The sequence below is a fragment of the Mchenga conophoros genome, linkage group LG14 (genome assembly GCF_057382185.1).
Source record: "Mchenga conophoros isolate Kocher_MC1m ecotype Shallow Benthic linkage group LG14, M_conophoros_male_GT1.1, whole genome shotgun sequence".
NCBI lineage: Eukaryota > Metazoa > Chordata > Actinopteri > Cichliformes > Cichlidae > Mchenga > Mchenga conophoros.
In genome coordinates, this window is record NC_140539.1 from 2,294,850 (window position 1) to 2,303,835 (window position 8,986).

Genomic DNA, 8,986 nt, shown 5'->3' on the forward strand with positions numbered 1-8,986 from the left:
CTGTTCCCAAGAAACCCACCATCACAGGACTGAATGACTACAGACCTGTCGCCTTGACGTCTGTGGTCATGAAATCCTTTGAACGACTGGTGTTAGCCCATCTGAAAGACATTACAGGCCACCAGCTGGACCCTCTGCAGTTTGCCTACCGGGCAAACAGGTCAGTGGATGATGCAGTGAACATGGGGCTGCATTACATCCTGCAACACCTTGACCGCCCGGGAACTTATGCCAGGGTCCTGTTTGTGGACTTTAGTTCGGCTTTTAACACCATTGTGCCTGAACTTCTTTCCTCCAAACTCTCCCAGCTCAGCGTGTCACCAGCTACCTGTCAGTGGATCACCAGCTTCCTGACAGACAGAAAGCAACAAGTGAGGCTGGGGGAGATCACCTCTGAAACTCGGTCCCTCAGTATTGGTGCCCCTCAAGGATGTGTCCTCTCACCACTACTGTTCTCCCTCTACACTAACGACTGCACCTCCAATAACTCTGCTGTCAAACTCCTAAAGTTCCATGGCACACAGGTACAGTAGGTGTCCCAGAGGGGGGATGTGTTGAAAGTTGGACATCAACTACTCAGGATGATTTCTAATGAATTTTTGAAAATTGACATAATTCTACTGTATTGGCCGACTGCATTGGATACAAGTACCCTTTAATTTCTGAGGAATTCTACAGTAAATCTGGATGAAAATTGGCACACAGGTACAGTAGGTGTCCCAGAGGAGGGATGTGTTGAAAGTTGGACCTCAACTATTCAGGATGACTTTTAATGAATTTTTGAAATAAACATAATTGTAGTGCATTGACTGTATTGCACTGAATATGAGTTTACTGTGATTTCTGAGTAATATTACAGTAAATCTGGGTAAAAACTGGCCCAGAGGTAAAGTAGGTGTCCGAGAAGAGGATTGTGTTGAAAGCTTGGCATCAACTTTTAAGAATGATTTTTAATGAATTTTTGAATATGCAACCAGAATGTCACGATGGCTGTATTGGGCTGTTCCATTGTAATTTGTGTGCGCGCGTGCGTGTGACTGTTCACGCGCGAGTCTAGGCTTTCAATCAGGATATAAAGCGAAAAGACGCTACCGTAAAGACTGGTGTAAAAGCGCAAGGGAATTCATGCGGCGGATAGGAGGCGGCTGGCTTGACCGCAGCTCACAAATGACGGCTCACTTTACCGCGGTGCCGCGGAATGAGGATCGGAAACTGGCGTGGCTGGCAGCTTTAAGACTCAAACACCCTCCAAAGAGAGTTTATGTTTGCTCCTTTCATTTTATCGATAAAAAGCCCACAGAGCTACACCCCGACCCGGAGCTTTATCTGGGCTATGACCGACCCCCACCGAAGAAAAGAAGAAGGCTCACTCGGACCACTTTGAGTGTGACAGCTTCCAGTAATACGAACAAAAACACAGAATCTGTACCCGGTAAGTGAAAGTGTAAATGTGGTTTGCCACCGTTTCGCATTTTAAACACGCAATTCTTTGCTTTTACTAAATAATAGCCTATGGTGAATGGCGTTAGTATCAGCACTAGCTGGTTATTAGCAGCAAAGTCTAAATTTTAACGAAAGTTTATAATAATAATAATAATGCCAAAAGATTAGCTCCAAGGGCTGTAAAAGTCTTAGGTTTGTGTTTATAAAGAACATGTTTTTTCAAGTCGAGAAAACTCAAGTAAAAACGTTAAAGGCAACCTTTGCAAAATACCAACAGTTGTGACTTTTTTTAGAATGTAAAATAAAATCTAATCACATTAATTGAATAAAATTGTGACAAATTTTTAGGGGACTTAGGAACATTTTATGTTGACATTTATGATTTTGCATTTGTGTGAAAAAATGTAGAATGAGAAATTTCACTCAAAAATATAATAAGCTAAGTGACACTTTACAGTTTCTCTTATGCTAACAGTTTGACTGTACATCATATTTTTGTCTTATTCAGACTCCACAGTGTTACGTTCAGTGGAATTAGACCAGGCCAGCATCTCCACACAACCCCCTGAGCCACATCTGCACTCAGTCCACACACAGTGGGAGGATCCTTCGCAACAAGACCATCAATACTGCAACAGGTCTCGCAGAAAAGATGTGCAGGATAAGATGACTCAGTGTGATGAAGTTGCATATTTCATTCTTCAAAATGATGCAGACGCTTTGCTGTACACTGGGATAGCCTTAGAAACATTTAACACACTTGTGTCGACACTGGAAGGATATGACAACAATGAATTTACCATGCCTGTCCGAGATCAAGTCCTCATGACACTTATGAAATTAAAGAGTAACCGTGTAATAGGTGACCTAAGCCACCAGTTTCATATATCACAAAGCATGGCCAGCAAGATCATCTCACACTGGTTAGACAAGCTGGAGGAAGTTCTCCGACCATTAATTCCATGGCTGCCAAAAGAAACTATTCAAGCAACTATGCCTGAAGCCTTCAAGAAGAACTTTCCAAATAGTACATGCATTATAGACTGCAGTGAGACCCTTTTACAGAAACCCAGAAATCTGGGCTCATGAGGGGAATCATACAGCCATTATTATTCACACAACACAGTCAAATATTTGGTTGCTGTTGCACCATGTGGACTAATCATGTTTGTGTCTGCGGCATATGGCGGCCGATGTAGTGACAAATTTATCACAATGGACTCTGGAATATTAACATACCTAAAACCTGGTGATGAAGTCATGGCAGATAGAGGTTTTACAATTAAAGACTTACTCTTTGAGAGAAAAGTTAGATTAGTAATACCCGCTTTCACAAAAAAACGTAGACCGCTAACTGAGGAACAGGTAACATACACACGTCGGATTGCAAATGTAAGAATCCATGTTGAAAGAGCAATCAGACGCTTGAAAGTCTACAAAATACTTTCACAAATTGTTCCTATAAGCATGGCTCCTAAAGTAGACAAGATACTGAGAATATGTGCTGCTCTAGTGAACTTAAGAGAGGATCTCATTCGTGATACACAATAATTGTGTATGTTATGAACAATTGTGGACTCGGGGATATTAAGATGGTTACTCAGGACATAAAGTTGTGTAGTGTAATGTGATTATTTTCAAATTTGATGTACATATATGTAGAGAGTAAATAATTCCAGGTCTCACTTTTTTATCTTGTGTTCTAGATGAAAGGTTATGTGATACAGTGTGTGTGTGCGTATGTATGTATGTATGTATGTGTATATATAAAACAATTGCAATCAATCAATTGAACAATTATTACTTTTTTATTCAACCACAATGTGATAAATTTCTTAAATGAAAAAAAAATGTTTTTCTCAAATCTACAATAATTAGTTGTGCATTCTTGACATTTTTTTGTGTTGGAAGATTACAGAAATACAGAACTATTCACAACATTTAATGTTGTCAGTTTGTCATTCATTTCCCACCATATGTTACAACTACGTACATTTTAGTTGTATTGAAATATTTAACAGATTTCATATTGAATGTCTCCTTTCATTCACAAGACAGAGACCAAACTCTGCAGACATGTTGGTGTCTGACTGTCCCATTTATAGTTGTAACATGTATTAAAGCTTGCCCATTATCTTCAAGTATCTCTCATTTAACTGAAACCGTCCTGCTGCATACTCCTCTACAAGTCGAGGTAAGAAATATGAGAAGTAAAACCCTCTCAAGCGTTTTACTTGTTCCTTTACAAATGCTTCATCATATTGCACTGTAAATGAAACATGCTCAGTAGGTGTCCAGATCACAAGTGTGGCAGTCTTGAGCCCTGTGCAAAACATTGTAAGTTGCACTTGCATGTAATAGCCTCTGCTGCCAGTTTTCTGCAGCTGCAGTTCTCCATCTACCAGTTTGATATCGCTGCATTTCTGGGTAAGCTGCTCCGTGAGTGAAGGATAAGTCTGCACAGGACATTTTATTTCTAGAAGCACATCTGAGTCAATGACCCCGTCAGGACTCGCAGAGAGCCATGGCTCCTGGATGCTGATAACACTACCCCTGTGAAGGATGTTCATACCCTGTTCTTTCAGCTGATGACAAGCTTTAACTTCATTTTCTTTACCATAGTTTGTTTCATAATTCCCACGAAAGGAAGGGTACATGTGCTCAGATAAAAATTTGTCATTTTTTGTGGTGGCACGTACTGGAACTTTTTTAGCAGAGCTTGCTGTAAGTCTGATTTTCCTGCAGTTGTGCCACAAATCAGATGCACTTTGCTCTTTTGTTTCTTCTTATAATTGTTCTGCTTGCTCTTCAGAAACTTGAATGTATGCCTGGTAGAATGCCCTGCATGGATTACAGCTTAGTTTGTAACTGTGTGCTTGGTGTGGCTGAAAAAATTGCTCATCAACTTTACTGTTGCGGTGAGGACCTGCAGATGGCGAGGCATTGTAACACTTTCCAATTAATGTGTTCTTGAGGAGGAAAAGTGGCTTCACTGGTGCTTTGCTAACACTGTCAATAAAGTCTTGATGTGTAAGGTGATATGGTGTGTTAGGGAGAGATTGTGTCACTGCAGTCCGGGAGTTCACATCGTACTGCTGCTCTGCCCTGTGATGTCTGAAGTTTATCTGGCTCAGACGTTTAGGTTCAAGGTTCTTTGCTGTCCCTGCATTCCACCTGCGCTGCTCGTCTGTACACGCAAGCCCTGTCTTTCCACTGATCGCAGCATTCTGCACCTGTAACAAACATTAATAGTTTTTTCTCACTGTCAATACTCAAGATTTAACATAATGAGGAAGTTTACACTAACAAAAGCAGTACACGGTTGGTGTCCTGCATGTTATAGATATGACCCTGGGTCAATACACCTGAATCATATCCAAAACAGATATAAACACTGGCAAAGTCACCCATATTATCCATTTCATATTAATAGTCAGTTACTTTTTGATGCAGAAATATACATCCACAGTCTAATTTTTTTCAAAGTAGTGTGTGTGTACAAATATACATATATATAAACAAACATGTATTATACTACTCTGTGTCACTTCTTATAACTATAGTTGTTCTTATCTTGTAAATTTGACCTTAATGTTCAGTCTTTTATTTTTTTTATATTTTATCTTCATGTGATTGTACAGCATACAGCCCACACAAAGTTAACGAGTGGCTTTCACATGTAAACAGTGCTCCACGTAATACTTGGCTAGATGGCAGTAGCGTGACTCCTTAATCACAGCCTTTGACCAGTCCAGTGTTTCTGTTTCAGTGATTTAAACATTGTGATATCCAGATAAGTGATATACCTTCCACAGAATAGCAGCCGCATGGCTACATGATCTCCCTAATCCAGCGATACAGGAACAGCCGACTGTCTCCACTACTCCACTTTCACTTAGCATTGCCCATGCTAAGTGTTTCGCTTGATTAATACTCTGGCTCGGCTCTACAGCTGCTTTAAGAAAAATAAAGTCGCCTTGTTTGTTGAGCAGTACTTTATCAATTTTGTTGCTGTGCAGGTAATTATACGCCTCGGTGCTCTTGTAATTACGTAATTCCTCGCCATCAACGCCTTCGGAAAATACAAGGTAATTAATAATGTCGATGTAGCTAACATCCGGCCATAGTTTCATGTCATCTACCCACTCCGTGAGAAGTGACGGGTGAGGCACTGCAACTGAACTGTCCTTGCTGCTTTTTAAAACATCTCTACTGTGTATCCACCTTCGATGTGTTGCCATTTACTCCAGGTAAAACAAACTGCAGTGAGAGAAATCTTTATCAACAGTGAAGGTGTAACCCCGCAACTGTCAACAACAGCGCAAGCGGAAGTAAAAAACCGGCTTCCGCTATGAATCGGGGTAATGGCGCGAAATCAGAAATACTGTGGATAGAGATTGAAAATGTGACGTCACTCAGGGGTAAAACCGCAAAGAATTCTGGGAACTCGTGGCAAGAGGTACTAGCGCACGCAGGCTTTCAATTGAAATCAGTCACACAGCGATAAAAAGAAACACAAAAAATGGCAAGAAGCTGTTGTATTATTAACTGCAATAGCCGGTCGCAGACAGGAAGCATGTCACATTCGATTAAGGTGGGGAGTGGAATGTGAGTCTTACCATCTAATGACTCCATGATGAAATTGTTAGCTCGGCGCCCTGTTGTTTCCATAACTCCTGAGCAGGTCTTCAAGGTGTATGCTGCCGTGCCCTCTGTAACTCCAAAGAGCTCAAAAAACTCTGTTCTTGCCAAGGACTTATTGCTTTGCTCGTCGAGAACAACGTACGCCTTAACAGCTTTCTCTCTCTGGCCAGCTGGATAAACTCTGACAAGACAGATTTTGGAGCACGACTTTGCTCTGACGGTAGACCCACAAATGTCTGTGCATTTTGCTGTGACAGCTTGAGGAGCTTCTTCTCCTTGCTCCCTGCCTTGCTCTCTTGCGGTTACAGGAGTCTCTGATATCCAGGGGGCCGGCCCTGGGTGTAGCGCAATAGGGTGGTTCTCACTCTTGCACTCTCTGCACTGAACGTTTTTGTGGCAGTCTTTTGCTAGATGAGTGAACGAAGCGCAGCAATTAAAGCAAATATTATTGTCTCTAAGATAAGCTTTCCTTTCATCCAAAGACTAACTCCTAAACCCACGACAGTTTCTGAGGGGGTGTGGTTTGTTATGGAGTGGGCATTGTTCATCTGGTTCGGCCCTCCTCTTCCCTGAGGGGCTGGCTTGCATGCTTTTAGAGTTTGAGGAGACTTCTGTCTTTTTGACAGAAATGGGTATTTTCATGTTTGATTTGAAGGGGTGTTCTGGCTTCCCTGTCCTCCAACCACTTGTAAGAGGGGCAAAGCTTGGATCATTGAGCGTTTTGGCTTGATCACAAACAAACTTTGCGAAGAAGGAGAACGGTGGGTAAGACGCTTGATGATTTTCTTTGTAACGAGATGCTAAAGAGACCCACTTGTCATGCAGGGAGTATGGCAACTTTTGGACGATTGGAGTGATGCCCCGAGATGTGTCCAGGTAACTGAGGCCTGGTAGGAACCCATCGGCCCTGGCGGCTTCAAGCTCCAAGAGAATGTCTCCCAGCTCTCTCAGCTTTTGATTTTCTCGATTTGAGATTCTTGGAAAATCATCCAGTTTCTTTAGGAGAGCTTCTTCAATTGCTTCTGGCGATCCATAGCAGTCTTCCAACCTTTGCCATACCATTCTTACACCTGCAGCTGCATCGTGTATGTGGACTGCTCGTATCCTCTTAGCATGCTCTGATGACTTTGGTCCCAGCCATTTACATAGCAGATCAAGCTCCTCTCTTGACGTCAGTTTTAAGTCCTCTGTAGAACTGTGGAAAGATTGCTTCCAGGCCCAATAATTTTCTGGCTGATCGTTGAACCTTAACAACCCAGAGCTTATCATCTCTCGCCGTATTAGATACTTGGCCAAGTCTGTGGTCGATGATGAAGTGGGCTCGTCAGTCCTGGCAGCACCTGTATGAGACTTAGGCAGTTGGTAGCTACTGCTGTATTGTCTCATATCATGTGACTGTGTCTGGTGTCTGTGGGTATCCCTGGATGGATTTAAGCTGTGTGCATGTTCTTGCTTGAACGGGGCTGTCCTGCAGGGGCTTTGAGTACGAGGGTAATAGGGAGTGGCATCTTGACTCAATTTGGGTGTTCTCTGAACAGGCAAGTCGTATTTGCTGATCTCATCACTGTCGACTGGTAGTTGGTGCATCAGAGTTGGCATGAGTTCTGGTAGCTCTGAGTTTTGCTGAGGTTCAGGGCTTGGATTATGCTCAACGTATTCATTTTTCAGGCTAACCCGATCTAACTCCCCAAATTCGTTCTCAACAGCTGCTTCAAGAACATTCGCTTCAGCAATAGCAGCTGCAGCCGCGCTCTCAAGCCTCAAGGTATGCAAACTGGCTTGCAGCTCTGCTTTCTTCCTAGCAGCCTCAGCTGCTGCTTTTTGTTGTTCTTCCTCAATATATGCTTGTGCTTTTAACATATCTGCCTCTTTTTGTGCAAATAGTGCTTGAGCACGTGCAGCCTCTGCTTTTGCCCGTGCTCTGGCTGCAATGGCACTGGCTGAAGAGCGCTGACTGGCACGTGAGGTGTTGGAGCATATTGACCGCGTCTCAAGCGTGTCGTCGTTACTATCCATTGTAGCTGCCTCTGGATCAAGGACTTCCTGACAAATAGACCACAGTCTGTCAGACTCGGCCCCCACCGGTCCAGCACCATCACACTCAGCACCGGGTCTCCACAAGGATGTGTTTTGAGTCCCCTCCTGTTTACGCTCTACACATCCGACTGCTCCCCTACCCATCTCTCAAACACCATCATAAAGTTCGCGGATGACACCACAGTGGTTGGACTCATCTCAAGGGGGGATGAGTCGGACTACAGAGATGAGGTCAACAGACTGACTGAGTGGTGTTCAGTTAACAACCTCCAACTGAACACCACGAAAACTAAAGAACTTATCTTGGACTTCAGGAAGGGCAGAGCAGACCCGGCCCCACTCTACATCCACGGGAACTGTGTGGAGAGGGTACACTCCATGAGGTTTCTGGGCGTGCAGATATCTGATGACCTCTCCTGGACTGCAAATACTACAGCGGTGGTTAAAAAGGCCCAGCAGCGTCTCCACTTTCTGAGAGTGCTCAGGAGGAACAACCTGGAGGAGAGGCTGCTGGTGACATTTTACAGAGCCACCATAGAGAGCATCCTAACGTACGGCATAACAACATGGTATGCAGGGTGCTCAGCTGCAGACAGGAAAGTACTGCAGAGGGTCATCAACACAGCCCAGAAGATCACTGGCTGCTCTCTGCCCAGCCTGGAGGTCACTGCAAACTCTCGGTACCTCAGCAGAGCTGGCAATATCATCAAGGACCACTCTCACCCCAGCAACCAACTGTTTGAACTATTACCGTCAGGCCGACGGTACAGGTCACATAAAACCAGGACAAACAGATTCAGGGATAGCTTCTTCCCAGAGCTATCACCGTAGTAAATAAGCACAAAAACAATTGAACCTATTC

The 8,986-nt window shown here is 43.4% G+C and overlaps 1 long non-coding RNA gene across 1 annotated transcript; it reads left to right on the top strand.

Moving 5' to 3' along the window:
• The first annotated feature begins 1,150 nt into the window (after positions 1 to 1,150).
• Positions 1,151 to 3,577, top strand: LOC146559069 (uncharacterized). The gene is made up of 2 exons (XR_014888255.1): positions 1,151 to 1,432; positions 1,952 to 3,577. It is a non-coding gene; the product is annotated as an uncharacterized LOC146559069 (long non-coding RNA).
• The last annotated feature ends 5,409 nt before the right edge of the window (positions 3,578 to 8,986 follow it).